The 26,106-nt window shown below is 39.7% G+C and overlaps 1 long non-coding RNA gene across 1 annotated transcript; it reads right to left on the bottom strand.

Moving 5' to 3' along the window:
• Window positions 1–350: 350 nt before the first annotated feature.
• Window positions 351–18,618, bottom strand: LOC125908778 (uncharacterized). The gene is made up of 3 exons (XR_007453434.1): window positions 17,350–18,618; window positions 8,004–8,099; window positions 351–3,110 (listed from the first exon to the last, which is right to left on the bottom strand). It is a non-coding gene; the product is annotated as an uncharacterized LOC125908778 (long non-coding RNA).
• Window positions 18,619–26,106: the final 7,488 nt, after the last annotated feature.

Raw genomic sequence — 26,106 nt, 5'->3', positions numbered from 1 at the left:
CTTGGTCCAGACTTCAGAGTGATGCTCTAAGGGGATGAGACTTTTGCAGAACTTGAGAGCAGGTGGGTGCTTTTTCCTTGTGGGAGGGACATGAATCACTGGGCCCCCAGTGAATACCCACATCCTAGTAGTCACTCCCTTGTATAATTCCCTCCCCTTGACTTTAAGTAGGACCTGTGACTTAATCCTAACCAACAGAATGTGGCATAGAGGGTGGAATGTCACTTCTGTACATTACGTAGGACTGGATAAGATGGTAAACATCTTGTCAGCAGACTCTCTCTATTGACTCTCTCCCCTGCTGGCTTTGATAAAGTGAGCTGTTGTAGGGAGAGGCAAGGAACTTAGAGTGGCTTCCAGCAGCCAGCCAGCCGGAAGCCAGGCCCTCAATCTGACAACCTACAACAAACTGAATCCTGTCAACAGCCATGTGAGCTTGGCAGCATATCCTTCTCCAGTCAAGCCTTAGATGAGACCCCGGCCCCAGCTGACACTTTGATGGAGCTTTGTGAAAAGCCCTAAAGCAGAGGACCCAGCTAACCCATGCCTGGATTCCTGACCCACGGAAAATGCAAGGTAATAAAGGTGTGTTATTTTTGTCACTAAATTGATGTTGATTTATTATGCAGCAATAAATCACTATACAAATATATTTGAAAACTTAAGTTTCTGATAAAGGTAGCATTTCAGCTTCATGGGGTGAGGATTGGATTTTTCAGTAAGATAGTGTGGGAATAACTGGATAACCATCTGGAGAAAGGTGGAGCCTAGATCCTACCACTACAGAAAATTCTGCTGGGTCACAGATATAAATGCTAAATGCAAAATAATACATATTATATAGAAAATATGGGGGAATATTGGGGAAATTTATCATAATTTCAGGGGAAATACTATAAAACCTAAACTTTCTAGATGCCAGGAGTGAAAAGTTAACTTCAATAGCAGAAAACTAAGAAGAATTCTGTATGAAATAAACATTGTATGCATGGGGAGAAGAAAAACAAACTGACAAAAATTTTCTATATATACATTGACAAAGGGCTGTTTTCCTTAATTCATAGAGTTCAACAAATCAGAACCAATAGTACAATAGAGAATGGGCAGAGAACAGAGCTCACAGAACAGAAAATACCATTGCCTCTCAAACACAGGTAAAGATGCTTAGCCTTACCAATAAGAAACCAAATTAGGTGGCACCTTGCTGGCTAAGGTGGTAGAACATGTGACTTTTTTAAAAATTTATTTTTAATTTAATTTTTTAAAATTCATATCCAAATTAGTTAGCATACAGTGCAACAATGATTTCAGGAGTAGATTCCTTAATGCCCCTTACCCATTTAGCCCATCCCCCCTCCCACAACCCCTCCAACAACCCTCTGTTTGTTCTCCATATTTATGAGTCTCTTATGTTTTGTCCCCTCCCTGTTTTTATATTATTTTTGTTTCCCTTTCCTTATGTTCATCTGTTTTGTCTCTTAAAGTCCTGAGTGAAGTCATATGATATTTGTGTTTCTCTGACTAATTTTGCTTAGTATAATACCCTCCAGTTCCATCCACGTAGTTGCAAATGGCAAGATTTCATTCTTTTTGATTGCCAAGTAATACTCCATTGTGTGTATACACACACACACACACACACACACACACACACACACACACCTTATTTATCCATTCATCCATTGATGGACATTTGGGCTCTTTCTATACTTTGGCTGTTGTTGAGAGTTCTGCTATAAACATTGGGATGCATGTGTCCCTTCGAAACAGCATACCTATAGCCCTTGGATAAATACCTAGTAGGACAATTGCTGGGTCACAGAGTAGTTCTATTTTTAATATTTTGAGGAACTTCCATACTGTTTTCCAGAGTGGCTGCACCAGCTTGCATTCCCACCAGCAATGCAAAAGAGATCCTCTTTCTCCTCATCCTCACCAACATCTGTTGTTGCCTGAGTTGTTACTGTTAGCCATTCTGACAGGTGTGAGGTGGTATCTCATTGTGGTTTTCATTTGTATTTCCCTGATGATGAGTGATGTTGAGCATTTTTTCATGTGTTGGTTGGCCATCTGGATGTCTTCCTGTGAGAAGTGTCTATTCATGTCTTTTGCCCGTTTCTTCACTGGATTATTTGTTTTTAGGGAGTTGAGTTTAATAAGTTCTTTATAGATTTTGGATACTAACCCTTTATCTGATATGTCGTTTGCAAATATCTTCTCCCATTCTTTCGGTTGCCTTTTAGTTTTGCTGATTGTTTCCTTCGCTGTGCAGAAGCTTTTTATTTTGATGAGGTCCCAGTAGTTCATTTTTTGCTTTTGTTTCCCTTGCCTCTGGAGACGTGTTGAGTAAGAAGTTGCTGTGGCCAAGATCAAAGAGGCTTATGCCTGCTTTCTCCTCAAGGATTTTGATGGATTCCTGTCTTACATTTAGGTCTTTCATCCATTTTGAGTTTACTTTTGTGTATGGTGTAAGAAAGTGATCCAGGTTCATTCTTCTGCATGTCGCTGTCCAGTTTTCCCAGAACCACTTGCTGAAGAGACTGTCTTTATTCCATTGGGTATTTTTTCCTGCTTTGTCAAAGATTAGTTGGCCATACGTTTGTAGGTCCACTTCTGGGTTCTCTATTCTGTTCCATTGATCTGAGTGTCTGTTTTTGTACCAGTACCATACTGTCTTGATGATTACAGCTTTGTAGTATAGCTTAAAGTCTGGGATTGTGATGCCTCCTGCTTTGATTTTCTTTTTCAAGATTGCTTTGGCTATTCAGGGTCTTTTCTGGTTCCATATAAATTTTAGGATTATTTGTTCTGGCTCTGTGAAGAATGCTGGTGTTATTTTGATAAGGATTGCATTGAATATGTAGATTGCTTTAGGTAGTATTGACATTTTAACAATATTTGTTCTTCCTATCCAGGAGCGTGAAATCTTTTTCCATTTTTTTTTTTTTGTGTCTTCTTCAATTTCTTTCATAAGCTTTCTATAGTTTTCAGTGTATAGATTTTTCACCTGTTTGGTTAGATTTATTCCTAGGTATTTTGTGGTTTTTGGTGCGAGCATGTGACTCTTGATCTCAGTATTGTGAGTTCAAGTCCCATATTGGTTGTTGAGACTAAGTAAATAAAACAGAAAGAAAGAAAGAAAGAAAGAAGAAAGAAATGAAAGAAATCAAATTAGAATTATGAGAGACCATATTTTAACCTATTAATTGGTTAAAAAAGTTGGATAATTCTGTGCTGAGGAATAAGGGAAAGAGACACACTCTTGCATGGAATATAAATTGGAATAATCTCTATGAAGGACAATTTGACAAAATATCAAAATGTCAAAATACCGGGAGCCTGGCCGTGTCAGTAGAGCATGCAACTCTTGATCTTGGGGTTATAAGTTCACCCACAAGTTGGGTATACAGATCACTTAAAAATAAAATCTTGAAAAAAACCACAAAAAAATAGCAAAATGTCAAAATATAGCAATCCCACCTCTACAAATTCTACCTATATATAGACTCAAGGATATCCACCTGAAGCACAGTTTGTAATGGGTAAAGAACGAAAACAAACAACATGTGTATTAACAGGGCACTGTTAAATATCCAGTTAAAATGAACACATAAACAAGGGAATTCTATTTGTTCTGATATGAAACCTTTTCAAGGCTGTGAAAAACAAAGAATGAAACATTGTGTAATGTACGCTATTTGTATAAAAATTTACATACATCACACATGTTTGTACATGCAAAGAACACTTCTGGAAAAATACACAAGAAACGAATAATAAATAGTGCTTGCTTCTACAATGGAGAAGAAGGTGCCGGGTGGACAGAAGGGAGAGGGATAGTACTTCTTATTCATAGTTTTAAAGAAATATTTTGGATGAATATTAAGAATGGATCCTCTATTCACAGTTATTAATAAAAAAGCTTCAAAAGGGCAAAGTTTTGACACCCAAATGCTCTGTCTGGGACTTGCAAGGGAGTAATATTTTCCGGCAGTGAGAGCCAGTGAATGCCCCCTGTGTTGGAGTAAAGAACAGAGTGCCCACTGCATTTTTACAGTGCATCTTAAAATAGTGTGTTGCAAAGCCCAGGGAGCTCAGCCCTTCTTGATTGTTGGTTAGCGGACTGCCAGGGATCATTTTCCAAAAACCAACTTGCAATCCTCTATATTCCAGAAGGTTGTTTTTTCTGTGAAAATGTTCAGGACTTAGAGAACTGGAAAGCAGGTGGGGAAGGTTCAGAGGAGCCGCCCCCACGCACCCTTTCTCCCATTGCTGTCTTTCCTCATTCCAGCCAGTGCCACCGCTCCTCTGTCCTGGGTCCAGCCTTTGACACAGGCCCTGCAGCTGCTTCGACTGACCCCTCCCCGCTCCCTCTAGGGGTCTGGAACAGCCCTTGCTGGCACCTCTGCAGCTGTGACTCATTGCAAATGCTTTGCATTCCGGGATGTTCTGCAGGGTCTGGGTCTCCCCTGTGGCTCGAAACATTAGGCGAGTTGAAAGGGAGGAGAAAAGGAGGCCCCACAGCTGCCAAAACATTGCGAGGAAGAGGGGAAAACTGTGAGGAAAACTGGAGAGGTTTTGTGCCGGCAGGACCCCAGCCAGCCGCTCCCTGGCTGGGGCCTGCTGGTAACTTGAGCAGGGCCCGGGGACGCGGTGGAGGCAGATTCAGGGGCTTGTCCAAGCCCCTGCGAGGCCCGTTCACACATCCAGAAGCACCACACGCCATCTGGAGACCATCTCCATCTGTCTGGGAAGGACTGGGTTGAAGCCACTCTAGGAAGCAGATATGTGTCTCATCCAGAAAGTTTTTGTTTCGAATGTTAGTTTACCTTTATTTCACTGGGATTGTTTTGTTAGCTTATTTTCTCCCTGCCACCTATAGTTGTACACAACTTATACTCAGGTCAGTTGACATCTACTTTTAAAACGGTAGTGTTCTTTCTTTTTCTCTTCTGGAAGCTGTGGAACTCCATGTTGAGGTCTATGTTAAAAAAAAAAACAAAAAAGCTCAACTGTTCAGGTAAGGGCTGGGGGAGGGGAGAGCCCTGCCCACTCACCTTCATCTTCATTTCTTCCCTGCTGCTCTATGCAGACCCTAACGGGACATATTATTAAAAGTCTTTATAATCAGTCAACTTTATTGAAGTACATTTACTTATAATAAAATATACCCATTTTAAGTACACAGTTTGATGAATTTTGGCAAATATATATATCCATGTAAGGCATAATTTGAAGCTATTGGCTGAGTAAATATGAACATAATGAAATAAAGGTACATTACATTTATTTTTGAATGTTTATTTATTTTTGAGAGAGACAGAGCATGAGCAGGGGAGGGGCAGAGAGAGAGGGAGACACAGAATCTGAAGCAGGCTCCAGGCTCTGAGCTGCCAGCACAGAGCCCGATGTGGAGCTCGAACTCAGAACTGTGAGATGGTGATTTAAGCTGAAGTCAGATGCCTAACTGACTGAGCCACCAGGTGTAGCAAAATAAATGTTCATTTTTAAAGATGGAAATCAATAGTATTTAATATTCACTATATTGTCCCAACCGCATGGGTATGACATCATCACATGCTAAGTAAGGTTCCTTTATTCTCAAACAAATCATGATAGTTAATTTACTTTTACTTGGGTAGAAGGAAACAACTTGGATTTAACACAAAACAGAATCAAAGGGAGAGAAAGAATTGCTAAATCTCCATAAAGTTGTCTTCTGTATGAGAAATGTTAGCTTTTATAAGCTCTTTAAAATTCAGAAGCAGGGCATCAGGCTCTTGATTTCAGCTCAGGTCATGATGTATAGTTCATGAGATTGAGCCCCAAGTCAGTTTGGGTGTGGAACCTGCTTGGGATTCTCTCTCTCCCTCTGCCCCTCTCCCCTCCCCCTTCTCTTCCCCCTCCCCCCTCCCCACCGTGCATGAATTCTCTCTCTCAAAAAAATAAATAAAATTCAGAAGCAATTGTGAAAGTCATGTTTTTCTTTTTCTTTTCTTTCTTTCTTTTTTTTTTTTTTTAGCATTGATTGACCTTTTCTATAAAAGATGAAGATAATGTTTTCACAAGACTCCCATCTAAACCTCCCTTCTAACTTTTACATTATTTTTATGCTGACATGTTTGTGACCTCAACATTCTCATAAGTGACTGTCCAATAGTTTGTACTGGCCTATATGTAAGTGGATTTGGTGTTCACCTAGAGCCTTTTATATGGCTTCTCTGTTCCTTTTTTTCTTATTTTAATTCTTGTCTTAACTGCCAGCCTATTATTGTTAAGCAGTTTTTTGAGAGAGGCTCATGGGTGCTGGGTTTCCTCTCCTTTTCATGTTTTGGAAAGCCTATCTACTAGAACGACAACTTATTTTGTTAAGATATTCTTGGGTTACACGCTAGTCATTGCTTCTGTCTTTTGCCACTGGGTTCTGAGGTCAGTACGTCCCCTGCAGATAATTTGATCTTGTTGGTCTGAATGCTTGAAGAATCCTTTCTTTACTTTGGAACTTCAGTCAGGAGGCGAAGATAGGTCTTAGGGTTGAGTGGTCCATGTGGAAGTTTCCTGAAACACAGCGTGTTCTTTAATTCAGCAGAGTCACTTTGGTCTCAGGGACATTCTCTTCAGTATTTTTAATTGGATGGGTTTACTACTTCAGGAACACCATTTGTCATTACATGAGATCACTTTCATCCAGTCCCCACTACCTACCCCCTTTCTACTTACTTTAATCTCTTAGTTTCTTTTTGTTTTAAAACTGCATTTACTGTGGTTACATCCAATCTTTGCTTTATGTTGTAATTCAAGTTTTAGCTGTTTCTTACTCTGTTCCTTGCTGTTTTTACTTTAATCATTTGTTTTGTAATTATGTGGGTTTTTTGTCCTCATTTTTTTCCCAGCTCATTCTGCTTTTTTCTTTTTTTATCACAGGCTATTTGAGCTCATGTTTTATTTAATTCATGTTCTTAAAATGTTGTTTTGTGGTATAAAGCATTTGTAGGCAATTCCCTTGTTACTAGGGTTTTTCTTTTTCCTTTTCTCCCCCTAGGGTTTTTCTAAGTTGGACCCTTTATCTATCTCTCATGTTTATGCTTTTTTCCTTTGAACTGGTAAAAAGCAAGTATGTTTGTAAAATAGCTTTGTAATTTTTTCCCCCCATCTGCTCACATTCTATCTAGATTTTCTACTCTCTATTTGTTTTGAATCAGGATTATTTTTCCTCTATAAATATCCGAAAGCACTTTGTTCCAGGGTGTTCTCCTCTCTACCACAGTCTGAGGGCTGGAAATTGTGGGTCCTCACACTTTGCTGTGACCTGAGATGATAGCAGGGGATGAAGGAGATCTACATCAACTAGGCAATACGCAGTCTTAGAAGATGTGTGCTCCGTTTCTCTGAAATTTTCTTAAATATCCTGGACAAGTTTTCTTTCACCCTGTTGGAGACTTCATCCTCCTCCTAGGGCTGAGGGGAGGAAGACTTCGAGGATTATTTAACAATCAGGATTAATCATTTAAACTGGGATTAAATAATTAGTAATGTGGATGATCCGAGAGCCTTACTTGCCAATTAGTTATTCAAATTCGTGGCATTTGGTGAAGTCCTGTTCTTGTTTGATTACTGTAGGTAAATATTTGCTTTACTCCTTTAAAAAATTATGTGTTCAGGAGCGCCTGGGTGGCTCAGTCGGTTAAGCGTCTGATTTCAGCTCAGGTCATGATCTTGTGGTTTGTGGGTTCAAGCCCTGCATCAGGCTCTGTGCTGACAGCTTAGAGCCTGGATCCTGTTTTAGATTCTATCTCTGTCTCTCTCTCTGCCCCTCCCCTGCTCTCTCTCTCTCTCTCAAAAATAAATAAACATTAAAAAAAAATTTTAAAACTATGTTCATTTCATTCGTCATGGGTTATAATTTTTTACCTGGAATTCTCTAATGGCCTATTTTTTTTTTTTTTAAATTAAGAATAGCGCTCTGAGCCATGTGGGAGAGAACTGTCCTGGAGTTGACTTACCTGCTGTGATCATGAAGATTCCCCTTAAACACAATCATGTCCAATGAGACAGGAAAACTGATTTCTTCTTCAATCATATTTCGTCTCTTGAGATTACTAAAAAGAAAAAAAAGAAAAAACATAATTAGAACATAATTATGAGCAAAGAGAAAAAAACATAATTACTCTTTAATGCCTATTACCTTTGAGATATGAAGAATGGAAACTTTATGTTTTAAATCCTTGTTGGCTACCTTATTATCCCCATATCTCTGGTGGTCGCTGGACAGAACATGTTAACTAACAAAACTGATAGGTTTAATAGATTGGTAGATAAGGGTACTGGTAGATATCTAGTGTATCAAGATTTGTTCAAGGCATCTGAGAAAACCTTTCTTGATATCTGTCATTTACGTGACAGGATAGAGCTGTGTGTACTGGGTGATTAATCAAGTAGGAGGGTTATAGCTGGTTGTCTAGACAACCATTTCCTGAAGATTAATGTGTGGCCCTCAAACCCCAGGGAAGCCTGGTCACAATGCGTACTTTGACACTATCCTCTGTAATCCTTGGAGTCTGGAGAAACATGAAAATCTAGCTTACCAAGTCTGTAGCAGCAGAAATCTAGAAATGAAAACTAACTGGATGACAGAATCAGTCCCTGAAAGATATTATTTGCAAGTAATGAACCCATATCCACAAAACGAAAATTTAGGTATAATAGGTATTTATAATTTGGGCTGCCCGGCATCTAAAATCTTTTCCTATTTAGGAAGAATCCTAAGATAATGATAGTGAAGCAGCCCTCTCTTCTACTCTAGAGACAAAAAGGGCCGCTATCCCCCTGGGACCACAAGCAAGGACAAGATCTAAGCACAACTAATCAAACGCTGCCACCTGGGACTATATCCTGAAGGGGTAATGACAAGGCTCAGGTCAATTAGGTATGCTTCATGGTGGCTCTGCAAGGGGGAAGGTGTGGGGAGTCTGGAAGGATGAGGTGCATATCTAATGACAGTAGAACCAGCACAGAGGTGGTAGGTGTCCTGATGCCAGCTTTGGGACAGTGAATGTCCTCCTGGAAAGTGCTATGTCCTGAGCAGTCTGCTCCTGTGCTGACAGCTCATCTGGGCCTTGCCTCCCTGGGCTCCTATGTGATTCATTTCTACTGTTCTTTGTTTTTGTTTTTTGTTTTTTTATTTTTATTTTTTATTTTTTTTTATTGTTGAGAGAGACAGAGCATGAGCAGGGGAGGGGCAGAGAGAGAGGGAGACACAGAATCTGAAGCAGGCTCCAGGCTCTGAGCTGTCAGCACAGAGTTCTAGGCAGGGCTCAAACTCCCAGGCTATGAGATCATGACCTGAGCCAAAGTCAGACGCCTAACCGACTGAGCCACCCAGGCACCCCATTTCTACCATTCTTTGATTCCAAGAGCCATGAGAATCAAAATACAGTCCATTTCTGCTATGGAACCATAGTTGTTTTCTGTTATTTACCATCAAGAACCTTGATAAGTACAACATCTCTGAGTTCAGGATCCAAAAATCAACTGAGAAGACCTGGATGCTTGGCAATTCATGTGAAATAGACCTCGCGAACTGTGATGTAATGGTTGTCAATAAAAGGGCATGGCTGCCAGAGGGCTGCAATGGGCAGGACAAAGATGGTCAGAGGCCATCTTATTTACTCTTCTGCTCTTGTGAACGACAACTTGAGTATATTTTCCTGTTCAGAGTGTTTTATTTTAAGGCAGACAGGGACAGATTAAAATATGTACAGTGGGAGAATGGCCAGAAAGTTAATGAGTCTTTATACGAGGAGCTGGAGAAATCTAACTTAGAAAAGCCATAGGGAGGGGCGTCTGCGTGCCTCAGTTGGTTAAGTGTCTGACTTCGACTCAGGTCATGATCTCATGGTTTGTGAGTTTGAGCCCCACGTCCAGCTCTGTGCTGACAGCTCAGGACCTGGAGCCTGCTTCGGATTCTGTGTCTCCCTCTCTCTCTGCCCCTTCCCTGCTCATGTTCTGTCTGTCTGTCTCTCTCTCTCTCAAAAATAAAATAAACATTAAAAAAAGAAAAGAAAAGCCATAGGGAAGACATTCTATGATTCTTTCAAATTACATTACTGCTATGGGCATTGAGGAGGGCACTTGTTGGGATGAGCACTGGATGTTGTATGTAAGCAAGGCACCACCGGAATCTACCCCCAAAAACCAAGAGCACACTTTACACAATGTACATTAGCCAATTTGATAATAAATTACATTTAAGAAACAAAATAAAATAAGGGCACCTGGGTGGCTCAGTCGGTTAAGCGTCCGGCTTCAGCTCAGGTCATGATCTCATAGTTTGTGAGTTCGAGCCCCCTCCCGTCGGGCTCTGTGCTGACAGCTCAGAGCCTGGAGCCTGCTTCGGATTCTGTGTCTCCCTCTCTCTCCGCCCCTTCCCCGTTCGTGCTCTGTCCCTCTCTCTCTCTCAAAAATAAATAAACATTAAAAAAATTAAAATAAAATAAAAGCTAACCTGATTGTTTTGCAAAAAAAAAAAAACAACCCACAAGTTACATTACTACTGAAATAATTTTATAAAAATATGATACAAAAACATGCAAAATGGCCTTAAAAATAAAACAACATCCCCCACACCAGTATTGAGTTCTATGTGTATATCACAAAAGGAACGAGAAAGTGAGGGCTGAGAGTTTTCAGATGGAACCAGGATAAGAAGGGAGGGTTGTTTGGACACTCCTGTCACAGGAGAGTGAGCCTTGGAGGGACCATTTCCTGGGCTCCAATCTGACTAACACTTTCCTCCTCAGGGCCCTTATTCCTGGGGTGCAGATATCCTTTACTCCAGTGGTGTTCCTAAACTAACTATTGTTCCAGAGACTCCATTGTAGTAGAAATACAAGATGTAAATTTACTGAAATATTCCAAAGGTATCCTAGCGTATACTATCGTATTCTTGCTCTGCCTTCTGCCTTCTAGTTTCTAAGGTGTTCACGTGAGTAATAAACCTTAAACCCTGTCCTTCCCCAAGGCTTCATAATACATCTAAGGCTGTTTCCATTATCAGAGTGTCCCTGAGGATAATATTGATTATTTTGAATTAACTATTTCAAGTATGAAATAATGTTATACATTCATTTCTTACTTGATTATTTCTTCCAACTTTTATGTGGAATGGAATTGAAATAATTGAGGATATTTTGCATTTTTGAGAAATCAAAACCTCTGAAGGTAATTCAACTCTTTTGCAAGCTTGTATGCAAACTGGTTCTACCACTCCCCGGATGCCCTGGCGTCAAGCATGGAGAGAGGGTAGGAGGAAACGGAGGCCTCCCCACCTTCAAGTCTCCTTGGCAGAGTCAGGGACCACGTCTTCTCCCAGAGAATACAATCAGGGGATTCAATACTGGCAGGGTTTAGAGCGTCAAACAAGGGCTTCATTCAGGCTCCTGAGGGTTGCTACAAGTAATACTGCTGTGAGTATCCTGCTGACTACTGAGCATGCACATTAACTAGCTTAACTTTTGTTCCTTGTTTTCACAGTTATGGCAAATGATCTGGGTTCAGCCATTCCTCCTTCCCTCGGTCCTGTCTTGCAACACATCTCTCTGCGAAGTCTGATTGCGGCTGGAAGAGCAACGGAATGGGCCGTGAGCTCCTCCGGGTGGGGGTGGGGAGGTGTGGAGAGGAGGAAGCACGGTTTATGGAATATTCTCCCTACAGCACTTAGGATAGTCAAAGCGCATAGTAAAGGACTGCTGGATTGAACTGAACTGAAGGGAACGGAACTAGCTGTCTCAGTATACCAAAACCATGCACAGGCAAGGAATACTTGCTAGGGATCCGCACAAATTATTAGATAAACCAACTTTTTGGCAGGGAGAGAAGCTAGGGATGTATTTTTCCTTGATTTTCATATTATAGCTTGACCCATTGTATAATAATTTATTAAGAAATAAAGGAACGGAGGAATGCCATTTTAAAGAAGGTCAATAAAAACAGCATCCTTTTAACTCCTGTTGTCGTACTAGGTTTATTGCTTAGGAAAAGTGAATCGTCAACAATTCCAAAATACAAAACCACACAACAGTTAAATTTGTCATGATTTTTACCTAGAAGAAAAAAAGAATTAAGGACTTCATTCCATTTCTCCTCACTAAAATTTTATTATCTCTTTTTTTTTTTTTTTTAGAGAGAGAGAGCAAGTTGGGGAGAGGGGCAGAAGGAGAGAGAGAGGAGAGAGGTGAGAGGTGAGAGGTGAGAGGTGAGAGGAGAGAGAGAGAGAGAGAGAGAGAGAGAGAATGAATCTTAAGTAGGCTCCATGTTCAGCACAGAGCCTGCCTCAGTCCTGATCCACAATTCTGGGATGATGACCTGAGCTGAAATCAAGAGTCAGACACTCAAGTGACTGAGCCACCCAGGGGTCCCCCCAGTTTTTTTTTTTTTTAACAATTGTTTATATAGGGAGCAATATAAATGGCCTATTAACTTTTATTTAAACAATAAATAATTTTATCTAAGCAATTAAACAAAAATACTACCTACGCAGGAATTGGCATTATTACACTTAATACAGCAAAAGGAAGGAATGCATAAAGATAAAGAATTAGACAAAGGAAAATGGTAGTACTGATAAATCAAAAACCAACAAAATTAATAATTAACCTATTTTCTTTTTAATGGAGAAAGCACATGTGCTAAAAATAGGAAATGAAAATAGATTTAATAACCACAGACATGGGAGAAATTAAAAGACTTCTAAAAGCTGATTTTGCTCAGTTCTATGCAAACAACAATTTTTAAATGCACAAAATGGATGAATTTCTGGGCCAAAGTCAGACGCTTAACTGACTGAGCCACCCAGGTGCCACAGTAAAGTAAGATTCATATAAGGAATGCAAAGATGATTTGATCTTATGAAATATATCTATGTATTTCACCATATTAATGTTTCAAAGGAGAAAAATCATAGTGTCATCTCCATAAACGCTGATGAAGCATTTGAAAATTTCAACCATTTTTGATTAAAATGCTTAATAAAGTAGGAATAATCATTTTATATCACTCATGCATACATACCCTACATGCTATATAGGCAAATACTAGAATGTTACCCTCAACACTATACCCAACCATCATTATCCTGGAGGTAATAGCCTATACAATCAGACAACAGAAATAAGTGAGAGGTATAAAAATTAGATAGTAAAGATAGAATATAAAGATGAATCTTTATTTATAAATAAATAAATTATTATTTATAGGCAATGTGATTATATACCTGAAAAACTCAAGAAAATCTCTTGAAAAAGTATGGCAAACAACCTGAATATTTCACTAAGGTAATTATGAATAAAGTAGACATAAAAGAATCATTAGCGTTGCTATTAGGAAAGCTATATGAGATTGTCAATGTTGAACCTTTTTTGACTTACAGAAATGGCAATTTCAGGTTGAGAAAACATAATGGGCAAAAGAGGTCATATGTAAAGGTCACAAAAAAGGCAAAATAGTTCAGGATAAAATTAAGACGTGTTCATAACTCATGCAAAGAAAACTTTCCAAAATTCTAACAGACACAAAACAAAACCTGAATGAAAGAACTTATCCTTTTGTTAGTTAGGAGGCTGCCAAGTCAACAAAGATTTCTGCATCTTCCCAATTAATCTGGAAATTTAACATAATCTCAATGAAAACACAAAGACAAGTTTTTTAGAAGTAGAAAAATGGATTTTAAAGTTCTTATTGGAAAGCAAAAAACCAACCAACCAACCAACAACAAACACCCTTCAAGGTGAGAGCCAAGAAACTTTAAAAAAAAAAAAAAAGAAGAAGAAGAAGAATGAGGAGAAATCAACCCTACAATACAGGGTAACATTATAAAACTGCAAATGAACAGTAAGGGCTTATTGATTATTTTAAATTGAACCTATTCGGGAAACACTTGGGGGAGGGACACTCAGACCCTCCTCTTTTCCCCTGAAAGCAGGAAACAAATGTCCTTTATGAAAAATCGCATCCCTGTAATGAGAAGTAAAAAAGACATCCTTATCAACAGAAATAGGGACGCTGAAGTCGAGAAAGCTATAAAATAAGCTTTGCTAGTTTTTCACTAATTTACTACCTCAGCCCCCATTCTGCATAGAATTCCTTTCTAATTAAAGCCCCCAAATGGCTGTTTTCCTTAACCTGCAAATTCCTCATAAATCTATCATCCCTTTGTCTAAAATGTATAAAAACTGCATGCCTTAGTCATTTCTCTGACTCTCAATTTCATTATTGGGTCTCTGCTCGCAAGGAACAAAAATTTCTTTTTTTCTCAAGTAAATTTAATTCTTAGTCTACCTGGAAGACCTTGAGGGTAGGGGAGGAAGTTTCCCGAACGAAAAAAGTCAGTGGATCTCTCTTGCTCTCACTCTCACTCTCCCTCTCTCTCGAGTCTCTCTCTCTCGCTCGCTCTCCCCTCTCGTTCTCTCCTCCTCTCGAGAGGAGGAAGAGAGAGAGAGGGGAGAGCGAGAGGGAGAGCGAGCGAGCGAGACAGATTTGTGAAGAATTTTAGTATGATAAATGTGGCCTTTTAGCTCCATAGGGAAACGATTGATTATTCAATAAAAAACGGTCGGACAGTTAACTGAGTGACTAGCTGGAAAAAAAAATTCACTCTATATCTCAAAATAAATTTGAGATAGAGCAATGGATTTAAATAGTAACACATGAATCCATGAGAGTACTAGAAAAAAAACCATGGAAAGATTTTTATGAGTAAATACTTAGGTAGAATTTTAGGAAGTTCTTTGGAGGAAGCAAGTTTTTTATGGATCTCAGGAGAAATGAGAGGTCTTAAAAGTCTAATTTCCTGACCAAGTGCTGGAGATTGGGTTAGCTGAAACCTCTGAAACTTTATTCTTAGAGGAAGGAGTGGGAAATCCAAGTAGTCCCTGTGTGCCGGCCTAATGCTGTTGATATAATAAATGTATTGGACCATTTCACAATCTCTTGTGTAGGTTTTGAGTGGAGGGAGGTATAAGCCATATGTCAGCTGGACTACCTTCTCCTTTGAAATTCAAAGGAAATTAGCTTAAACTCTTATGTTCTCCCTCAAGGAAATCTAGGTAATTTCCAATTCCTAGGGTATTTTCCAATTCCCTCAGGTTTTGGAGAATTAATTTATCTACTGTTTTGCCCCACCATGGTTAGTATTGTGCACTTCTTTGTCCCCAAGGGAGGAATGGCAGCCCTTTGCTCTCCCTCCACCTTACATTATCATTCATACAAGACATTTGAATATGGAGCAAACTGTACAGAAGTTTGCTTGGTTCCCTCTCCCTTGAGACCCTTTTCACATCTTGTCACCTTTAACTTACCAGGGCTCTCAGGGCTCTCAATGCGTTAGTTCCGTTCTCTTTACCTGCAGAACTATTTTGATCTTTTCCAGGCTTGCCTTTGCATATCCCAAAACTCATTGGTATGGATTGCAAAACTATGGCTCATCTAAGCGAATGTGAACCTTGAGCCTGCCAGGAGTACCAGCAAAGACCTTTCTTTTTGGCCTCTGTGTGAAGTAGGGACCAGATATTTCCTCACTGGTAGGAACTACTATTCCATTGTCCTTAGGAGGCAGAAGTGGCTACAGTCAGTTTTGGTCTTACATAATTTGCTTCTCCATCATAGAAAGGACCAGATTTCATAGCCATCTGAGTTACATTCTCCCCCTTGCCTTACATTACTCACCGCATAAAAGAAACAAGAAACAATTCAAAGGTAAAACACTACAAAATGACAAACTCATTTATGGAGTTCCTAGGTCCTGTGGGAAAAGTACTCAATCTAAGTCCCGTTGAGCATACTTAAATACTATTCCTAAAATGTTTGGGCCATGCAAAGGCCAGGATTCATGGGCAAGTGTTATGATTTTTAAAGTTATTTAGGTTATCACGCTGACTTAAAGGCATGTCTGGATCGATACTTAGTTACTGAAACTCTTTCAGAATACTGAGACAGATAGTTAAGTTGTCCTTTTAAGAGATTCTGACCCATTATTCCTCTAAATGTCTGGATAAGATATTTCTTTCCTATTTCCCATATTCTAAATTTTCCAATGCCCACCTCTGGGATAATAATCATATTGTTCAATACTTTCACAAGAATAAGAAACACTTATATTCTATGGTATTTAGACTGTGGTATGTAAATTTTTCAGAGATTATTCTTCATATTATTTTATTTCTGCTATTGGTGTTATATTGTTCGTTGTTTCTTATAGAAGAGAAAGCTTTCGGGTCAGTAATTTATGAACACAGTTAAAAAGTCAAAAGACACAAAAGACTACGTACAGCTAAAAGTGAGTCGTTCCCACTCTGTCCCTCACTACTTCTCTTTCGCAGAGGAAACCACTAGGAATAGCTTCTTATCTGAAAGATACACTATCCCCTTGCCCCCAAGTACACGTTCTACACACTCCACGTTCTACACTGTGTACACACTGCTCTGCATTTGGGTTTTCACTTGAACATGTAGCTTGCGGATTGTTCCATACCTGTATATACAGGTTAGCTCTTTTGGTAGAACTGCCTTCTCTTTAAGTATCTTTAAGCTGCGCATCATTCCATTTTAGGAAGGTATTATCACTTATTGAACTAATGCCAATCAGTGGACACTTACATTGCTTCTAATTTTTAGCTCTCACCAACATTTCTGCAACGAATTACTTCGTATGCAGGCCATTTTACAGATAAGAGAGTATTTGAAGGGTATATTAGTGAAAGCAAATTACTGAGTTAAAGGGTGTGAGCATTCTCAATTTTGATAGTTATTGTCAAATTGCCCTCCAAAAGGGTTGTGCCTATTCATGTTTCCACTAGCAAATATTTGAAAATACCTGTTTGCTAGTACCCTGATCATCAGAGCATGTCATTAAATTTTTCGATTTATTTTTCACTTGCTTTTTTTTTTTTTTTTTGCTGTCAATCTTACAGGTGAAAAGTGTATCTCATACTTTTAGATCCTTCTCATGAAATGATTCAAAATGTCATCTTTATCATATACTAAATTTGTCTATTTGATGCATTTCTGGGCTTTCTGGTTTATTCCATTGGTCTCTGTTGTCTCTTCATACACTATTTCTGTCATTTTGATCACAGTAGTTTCCTAGTATGTTCTACTTTATCATAGGTCTAATCACCCTTACTGCCCTTTTTTCCCCTAAGAAATTTGCCAGCTAGCTTTTTCTTCTATATGAATTTGAGAAATAGTTTGTCTTGCTTCAAAAAAAATCCTGTTGCATTTTTATTGAGATTGCATCACATTAATAAATTATTCAGGAATACTACTACTTGCTAAAGTTTATCATTGCAGACTTACCATTTCTTATTGTTCTTTTCAGTCATGTCTTCCTGATGCTTATAACAATTATTGATTCTTCACAGCATCTTTGGAAACAGCAGGGAAGATAGAAGATAAAGGATTAGCCCAAGATTACATATGATAAAAAGTCCTAAACTGGTTTTGTATCTACTATTTGGTAATGCCTCACCAGCAGATTTTACACAAATTGAAAAACAAAACATACTCTTCTACCAAGGATGAAATTTTCCTATTGCAAAAAGCCAGCAATGTGCAGCAACTATTCTGCAAATGTATTTCTTGTGTGATGATCTGTGGCCAAGCACAGAATGCATTCCTATCATGGAGTAACAATTTCAAAGGAATTTTGAAACCAGAGTTGGCTTGAATGCTGTACAATGACACCCAGGATCTTGGCCTACTTCCCAGATTTTCCCTTTTTGGTTTTCTAGCAAGTTTGGTCATGCCTGGGAATTTGCTGAATATGGTACTTGGATCAGTGACTTCCTGAATGTGACATTGGGATCAATGGCATTTGTCTTCCCAAGGATTTGTGGAGTACAATTTTTAGAAGTACTGCAGTTGTAAATAAGTTCTTTATTGAACTGATGCTCAGGCACAAGGGTGCAAATAGGAAGGACACTTTGTGAATTGATTATGGAAGGCAAAGAACTTGAGAATGTTCTATTATGAATATTGCATTACATACCTGGGCACACTGGTGTTCCAGCTGGAGGATCTTCAAGTTCTTAAATAAATATCAAATGGATTTAAGAGCTATCTTTAATGCCTCCTTTGACAAATGGCCACTTACTAAAGGTCAGCCAAGACTTGATAAACAGTGGATTATCTGCAGCATCCCAGGCACGTCCTACCATCACCCTGGCTCAGTTAACATAGGGAGAACTGACAAAGAGCCTGCGTGAGTTACTGAATTACTTAGGACCCAAGCACGTGTTGACATAGATCTGAGTGTATTTTTGGATTACATTTCCAAAACTATTATTGTTTTCACCGTTTTGTTTCAGTCAGCATTTTCTTCTCAATGCCACGTATAATTATGAGCTGACTTAGGTAAAATATTTTAAAAATGTGTAGTAGTACATATGTACCTATATAACATCTGAGATTATTTGCCATAACATAAACGAGAACACTCTTTAGCTTGTCCCTCCAAAACAAAAAGACTACTGTACTCTGGAGTGTTATGCAAGAATCGGAAGAGCATAGTTTACTGAATGCTCAGCTTGTTTAGCGACATACCAAAGAGTAGGACAAAGGCTAAAAGCAAAAACATGGGGCAAGTTTTAAGCAATGAACCTAAAGGTATACGGATGATGAAATATTTAATTATCAAGGCAGAGAACAGGTTGTAAAATCTAGCTAATGAAAATATAAAGATGAGTTATTAATGGGATAGCTGTTTAATTAGATGATTCCTTGGTTTGTTTTAAGCAGGAAGAGTGTTGCCAAAATCACAAGATTAGACCTCTCCGAACAGAGAATGGTGATGGTGTGATGTCATCTATCAGTTGCCATTTACTCCCACTATAATGGCCACACCTTAGGCTACAAATATTAACTATTTAGACATGAGAAATTAATAAAAGGTGAGGCAAAATGGGCAGCAAAAGGAAATTGTTATGTTAAATTAGGCATATGAAGTTAGGAAAGCATTTACAAGTCTAGGGAAATGACATAATACAAATTTTATGATTCTCCTTAATAGAATTTGTCTCAACCAGGTCATACGAGGAATGCTTTTACAAACATGACTGTGCTCCCAGATCTTGAAACTTACATGAAGTATTATCAGATTCTGTGGTCACAGGACTCAACAAATCTCAGTTAAGTGGAGAAGAACAAATTCATTACGGAGGTCCTAGGTCCTGAGAAAGTGTTCAGTCTAAATCCTGTCAAGTAGGATTGTTGATATATGTCCTGTGTGTGTGTCTTTATATTTAATTTGTATTTATATTTATTCTGAAAGATTTCAGGGTCTGAATTCTGGAAAAGACTTAACACCATTAAAAACGTGGTTCCTGGATGATTATGACAGAGTATAATACAGGTTATTTTCAGTCTTCTTAAACCTAAGGTATGTGGGTTGACCATTCCCAGGATGATTTTATTCTTAGGCAAGAATATTTAGCTGTTGTATGTACTGAAAGAAATACAGGTAAGATTATACTCACTGAGCAACCCATTCGTCAAGACATCAGCCTTTTCTGCTCACAGCCCTGAAGGAGGCAAAGTAGGATGTGATCACCTCGGTCTATTTTTCTTGTGAAATGTGCTCATTTCTATTCTACTTGCAAGCACTGTGGTTATTTTTTTTTTACCAGCAATCGAGACCACAGGCAGGGGAGTAAGCTAGAATTCTGACTGAGTCACAATTCCCAGGCCTCTTCCTACGGATATGTATGTGGAGTGTGGTCCTGAGGCCCATCTGGAACACTTTCCCACACATTAGGCCGGGAGAGGCAGCAGGGCACAGGCTTAAGGATCCCTACAACACGGCTCCACCATCATCTCGTGTCTGTGTGACCAGGCACTGGCTACCTAAACCTTTGTGCCTTGGTTTCCTTGTTGGAAAACAAGGCCTGACAACAGTGTTTACCTCGTAGAGGTATTGTGAGGGGATGAAGGAATACATCTAATACTCCTAGGACAGTGCTAGGTACAGGTTAACAGTGGTTTTATATACAAGCCACTCAAGTGAGGATTTAATAAATTTGGCAAGCTGTAGGTTTCCATACCTATGTATGTAGACATATCAAATCTTTTTTACAGTTGAGGGGGAAAAATGAGCAGAGGAAACTTTGAAAACAGGTGGTGGTAGCAAATGCTTACCACCATAGATCCAGTTGAGAAAAATTCCCAGGCTTTGATGTGTCAGAAACAATTGTTTTCCAACTTGGCTCCAACAGCCCCCAGACAAGACACCCCAGTTGTTCCCACTGCCTGAGTAACTTTCCACTGTCACTACCTGTGGGACCAGCTTCTCTCCCAGACCTGTCCTTCCCCTCCACTGTCCTTTCCCCACATAAGTCATCTTTAGTGCATGTGCTCCAACCATCAGAGGCAAAGTTTTGTGTAAGGACTGACCTTGGGGCATACTTATATATGGGTACAAACCTTAGCCCTTCCTCCCCAAAAGTTGTAGTCCCAAAGTTAATATTTATTTGAAACTTGGGAGAACACTCCCCTCTTTATAAACAAAACACTAAAGCAAAATGTTCTAGTCTCTCACACAAATTAATTGCCCGATTACCATTTCTCACGAATGCCACCTTTTTCCCCTTTGTTTTCCCTTCCATTATGTTTCAGTTGCAGAGAGGGTAAATCATAAATTATTGTCTAGTATAGAGAGAAACATTCTGCAGCTGGAAGGAACTGGGAAAGCACTGTTTTTTGATTTTTGTTTTTTCTCAATCATGAATTCAGTGATTACTGACTTCAAAATAGGTAACGGTCCCATAAATGGGAAAAAAGAACACATTCCAGGGTGAAAGGATGGCAAGTATAAAGGTAGAGAGATGTGAACATGCATTGTTATGTTTAGGGAAGAGTATATGGCAAGAAGTAAATAATTTTTGGTCTCCGTAGGAAACTGCCAGTGAGTTACCATGGGCACAAGTTGGGGAGTGCCTGTAATCGCATCTAGCTGGCCATTTTCATTTGGTGCCGGTTAATTGGACTAGCTTTAAAATAGTACGCTCAAGTTCTATTTTGAACTCTATCCTGACATACTTCCCACTCCTTTGCCACACCCTAAGAGCTCATTTTGCCTTCTTTGGTGGTGGTAAAAAGCAAGGTCCCTTTTGTCTGAGCCTCTTGGTTCCAGGTCACGTTTGCCTTTCCTCAAGGTTTTTCCCAATTCAGCAATTCCCATGAATTTTCGTCAGATAGTTTTCCCACTAGGATGCAAATTCCATGAAAGCATGAATGTTCACATCTTAAAATTCACTGTTATTACTAACTTAGAATTGAGCTTGGTACATAGTAGTCTAGATATCATTCAAAAAATTTAAGAACCTATTATGTGTTGCCCTATGGAGGGTCCAATGATGATTTAGGTATGCTCTCTACTTTTAAAGATCTTACAAATGAGGATAATAGATAAACAAACTCCAAGTCAAGGAAGAATGAAACCAGTGCAACTATTGAGGTATACATTGCTAATAGGGGGGTGCTATGGACTGAACATGTGTCTCTCCCAAATTCATATGCTGAGACCTAATCCCCAATGTGATAGGTTTAGAGGTGGGGCCTTTGGGAAGAGGTTAGGTGACAGGGTGGAGACCTCTCAAATGGGATTAGTGCCCTTATAAAAGAGATCCCAGAGAGTCCTTACCCCTTCCTCTTCATGTGAATGAGGAAGCAGATACCGGATCTGCTGGTGCCAAGGTCTTGGACTTCTTAGCCTCCAGAACTGTGAGACATGTTTATAAGGCATCCAAGTTATGCTATTTTTGCTATAGCAATCTGAAAAGACTACGGCATGGGGCTCACAGGCAGTAATTAATTTCAACCAGGGGATTGAGGAAAGGCTTCACAGGACGTTGTCCTCAAAGAGAGAATTTTCATTAGGGATGTGGAAGTTATTTTTGGTCAAGTGATCATTAGTTTGAACTCTTCCGTTTCCAAGGGACAGAAACGCATCTCAAAATAGTTTACACAAATACAAGGAAAGTGTAACCGGGAAATCTGGCTTCAGCTCTCCCAGAACTCTTGACCCTGCTCATGTGTGGATGCTGCCTTCTCTCCCATAGCAGATGGACATAATCTATGTTGCAGGAGGAAGGGGTGGAGTTTGGCCACAAAGAGCTCCATGCTCCTATCACACTGGATTGTAGTTAATAGCCATAGAAGGTTATCTGCATTTCAAGGCCAGCAAATAAGATCCCATGGAAAAGTCTCTGCTCAGTCTAGTTTCGGTCATGGGCCTATCTCCAAGCTAATCACTGTACCCATTGCCTGGCCATAGTACAGACAGTGCTAGGATAGAGCTGTGTTAATAGGGACTCATACAAAGCAGAATATAATTTTAACCAGACATGGGAAAGGTTGCAAGAAGACTTTTGTAGGATCTGTAGCTCTATTAGAACCATATAGAGTGGGCAGGGCTGGGGTGGTACTTCATGAGAAGATCGAGAGGACCCAAAAAGAGAAGAAATAAGATGTTGGGCAGACGAGTACGACAGGTAACCATTATACTAAAACGCATGCACCCGTAGGCCAATGGGATGCCGTTTGCTGTCACAGAAATTTGATTGCCAGGGATAGGCAGTGGATCAGGCAGGAGACTTAGGATGGGCTAGGTCACAGGGAGCCTGCACTGATAAATGGGAGTCGTCAAAGGGCTCAACTGAAGGAATGTTGTGATCAGACCTGTTACTCTACTTCCCTTTTCGCAGAAACATAACTCTGGGCTAACTTTTCTGGAACATCTAAGCTGTCAGACTCTCCAACCATGCACCAAGTCTCCTCTTCCAGTCCCCTTTGCCTTTTCTTTCTCTAGTCCTCACACTATCTTGCCTCAATTCTATATATAGTCCTGCCATCCTGGCCACTTGTTTCCCCACCTAAGGTCAATACCCCATTAAGGAATTACTTTTGTCCAGCACTGAAATTCCTGGATTCTTACAGCATACATCTAAAACCCTACTTTTCAGTCACTGTGGCACCAACCAACGGGAGGTGGAACCATGCTAGCATGTAGCTAATTGGCATAGGTTAATGGGGTTAATTTCTATCACTTATCACATATTCAGATTAGCCTGAAAGCTTGAGAACTGTGGTCATCTTTTGAACTCTGGACTGGCAAACTGTGAATGGATTAAACTGTACAAGATCTGAATGTGCCAATCTCTTTCTTTACATGTATTTTGGTGTTCTTGAAGGAGTCAGTGTGTCCCTGTGGCCACCAATCCTCCTAGTGGGAGGTGGTACTGTGGCCATAGCTCATGAATGTGTAGATTTTAGATTTTACCCTTCATAAACTTTTGGGGATGATTACCATAAACTGTATAGGATCAGGAGGATTATGTTCCTAAGAATGCTTAGAACAGTCTACTCTTTCAGGCTGTTACCATAGGGCACAATTGTTTGCCCCTAGTGAATGAGATAATGAATGGATCGACTCAGCTAGAGAAACATAGCATAATCTGAGAGAAAACTACATTTACCCCCTCCCCCCCCACCTGCTTCCCTGACATTATTAAATGTGCATGCACTAGCTCCAACTGAGAAAAATCAAAACGGAACAATTCTAAAATGAAAATTATTTTTTTGCCACGCAAGCAGATCTCTGCAGAGATAAAATAGGAATAACGTTTCCATAAAAATTGAAGTTTCTGAGAAAATTAACCTTTCTTATTGAAAATGAGAGGTAAGAAAGGAAAAAGAGAAAGGCCACCTTCTAAGAGTCGTTACTGCAACCACTGACAGCATTTCGTACTGTTAGGGAGAGTGGGTGAACATTAGAAGAGGTCACAGAAGCTGAAAAAAGGAGACAACGTAAGAGTCTCGGGAGAGTCATAGTGCTGGCTACTTCTGAGAAATGTACCTAGCAGCAAAAAGCAAAAAGCTCCTCAGACTCTTACTGGCAGAGTTTGGATTTATTATGACAACCTTAGAACCAAAAATGGCTATATTTTTCTATGACAAATCTCACAGGAATCAAATATTTTCAGAGATCAAGCAAAGAAGGTAGTGCATGTGGTAGTGTAGTCAAGGGAAGGTATGAACGTTGCTCGATGTTTTCCAGGAGAAATCATTAAGGGTGAAGTGCTAATACACTTGTTTTTCATCTTGCTCCAACAGAAGACCACATGTAATCTTCCTAAAGAGTGACTCCCCAACGTATCCTGACAACAGCAGGGTGGGGAGGAAGCAAGTTACGAATAAGTGAAAAACCATAAGGTAACAGACAATACTAAGCACGCTCCCACCCTTACCCAAACACAAAGGCAGGGGAAAAGTTCCTGCTATGTGCCAAGAGATTATTTGGGGGGGGGGGGGGGAAACAAGCACACACACCCCCACAGCAGCATCAAAAATTTTCCTATTCTCCAAAAAGTACTTAAATTAAAAAATTTCTATTAGTTAACCTATGTTGGAACCATTTTGGTGGGGAGTTGTCATAAATTGATAAAAGGCCAACACACAAACACTAAGGAAGGGAGTGAAAGGAATATCAAATGTTATTTGACGCTACGCAACTTCCCTACCAAGGTTGCATTTGTCACCAAAATGGAAAACGAATAAAAGATTCCGGGGTATCCTTTTTTTCTTATTTAATTTTTTCGTCCTTTGGTTTTTCTTTTTCTTGAGTATGTGGAGTCTGAGACCTGAGAGGCCCTCTGTCCTGATCCGGTAGGACACTCTTTAATGAGTGCCTTGGAAACAAATGAGACCAACCTGGGAACCCACGCCCAGAGCCACTTGTCAAGAGCCTGCAGCCAGTAAAGCTTCAGATTACACAAGAGGACTGGGTGGGGTGGGAAGGATGCACAAAAACTGAGAGAAAGTTTCTGCTCTTCAGAAGTTCTGATCTACTAAGGGAAGGAAACAGGCAGTACTGGGAATGGGTTGGGGTGGGGGGTGCAGGGGTGGGGACTAGGTTCTAATTCTGACTCTGTCATTGGCTGGCCATGGGCTCTTATGGGGTGGGAGTAGTCACCTGTCAAATGAAGAAATAACATGAAGGGGCAAATCTCTGTAAAATGAAGTAACAAAATGTGATCAGCATTTCTCAAAGTAGATTCCAATAAAAAAAAAAAAAGTCTGGTTGAATAAGTTTGGGAAAACTTCCCTACCCTGGTTGATCCCCAACAGTACCAGATAGATTCTTACTGGATTTATTGTATCAAAGACTCCTAAAGTCTTGCTGTAAAGGATTTTTTTAAATTTGGCCTTTCCCAAACGTATTTTCTGAAAAAAACATCTGTTGACATTTGCAGAACATGCTTTGGAAAACATTGATCTCTATGCTGCTTCCAGCTTTAGAATTCTATCCTTAGTCGTTACTTTTCCGTACAGACGCCATCACTTCCCTTCTCTACTGCTGTGTACTCAGTCTTTCATTGAGTCTTTGTGCTGAACCTCACATGCTGCCTCTCCTCTGGCTTTACTTTTCATGACTTTATGCTATTTAAATGTTCACATGAAACTCAAACAGGGTTGGACCAGATGACCTCTAAAATCTGTACAAACCCTGAAACTTTAGGATTCTTTGGTAATTATCACAAACATCCACTGAAGACCGAAACAGGATGTATATAACTGAGGCTGTTCTCATCACAGCACTGACATCTACTAAGAACTCTGAGATGAAATTCTAGATCCTGTCATTCTGAACACTGCTCTAAACTCAATACTATATTTCCTTGCAACTTCCTTTCCCCTGGACCAATGCAAAAGGAGAATACACAGGAAGACAGTGTGGGTTGTATGGGCTCTCTAGATCCATCTAGAGGAAATATAGTTAAGAGTTCAGTGGGGGTGCTTCCTACCAAATCTTCTCTTTGTAGGTACAGCAAAAGTTTTTCACGCAAGTTATTATGAAACATCAAGAAATTATACATATTGCCCATACCTCACCATAAAAATATTTAATGCAGGTGTTTCAAATTCAGTCAGAGGACCATCCAATTCCTGGCAGAGGCTTGAGGTCCAGGAATGACAGCAGAATATGGGTAAGAGACAACTTGAGAATATCCACAGATGTCAACTGGCCAACGCTCAGTTTAGTAAAATTCTAGTTCTTTC

Source organism: Panthera uncia (assembly GCF_023721935.1).
Source record: "Panthera uncia isolate 11264 chromosome B3 unlocalized genomic scaffold, Puncia_PCG_1.0 HiC_scaffold_1, whole genome shotgun sequence".
In the NCBI taxonomy this organism is placed as follows: Eukaryota; Metazoa; Chordata; class Mammalia; order Carnivora; family Felidae; genus Panthera; species Panthera uncia.
This window is presented reverse-complemented; position numbering and strand designations above follow the sequence as displayed.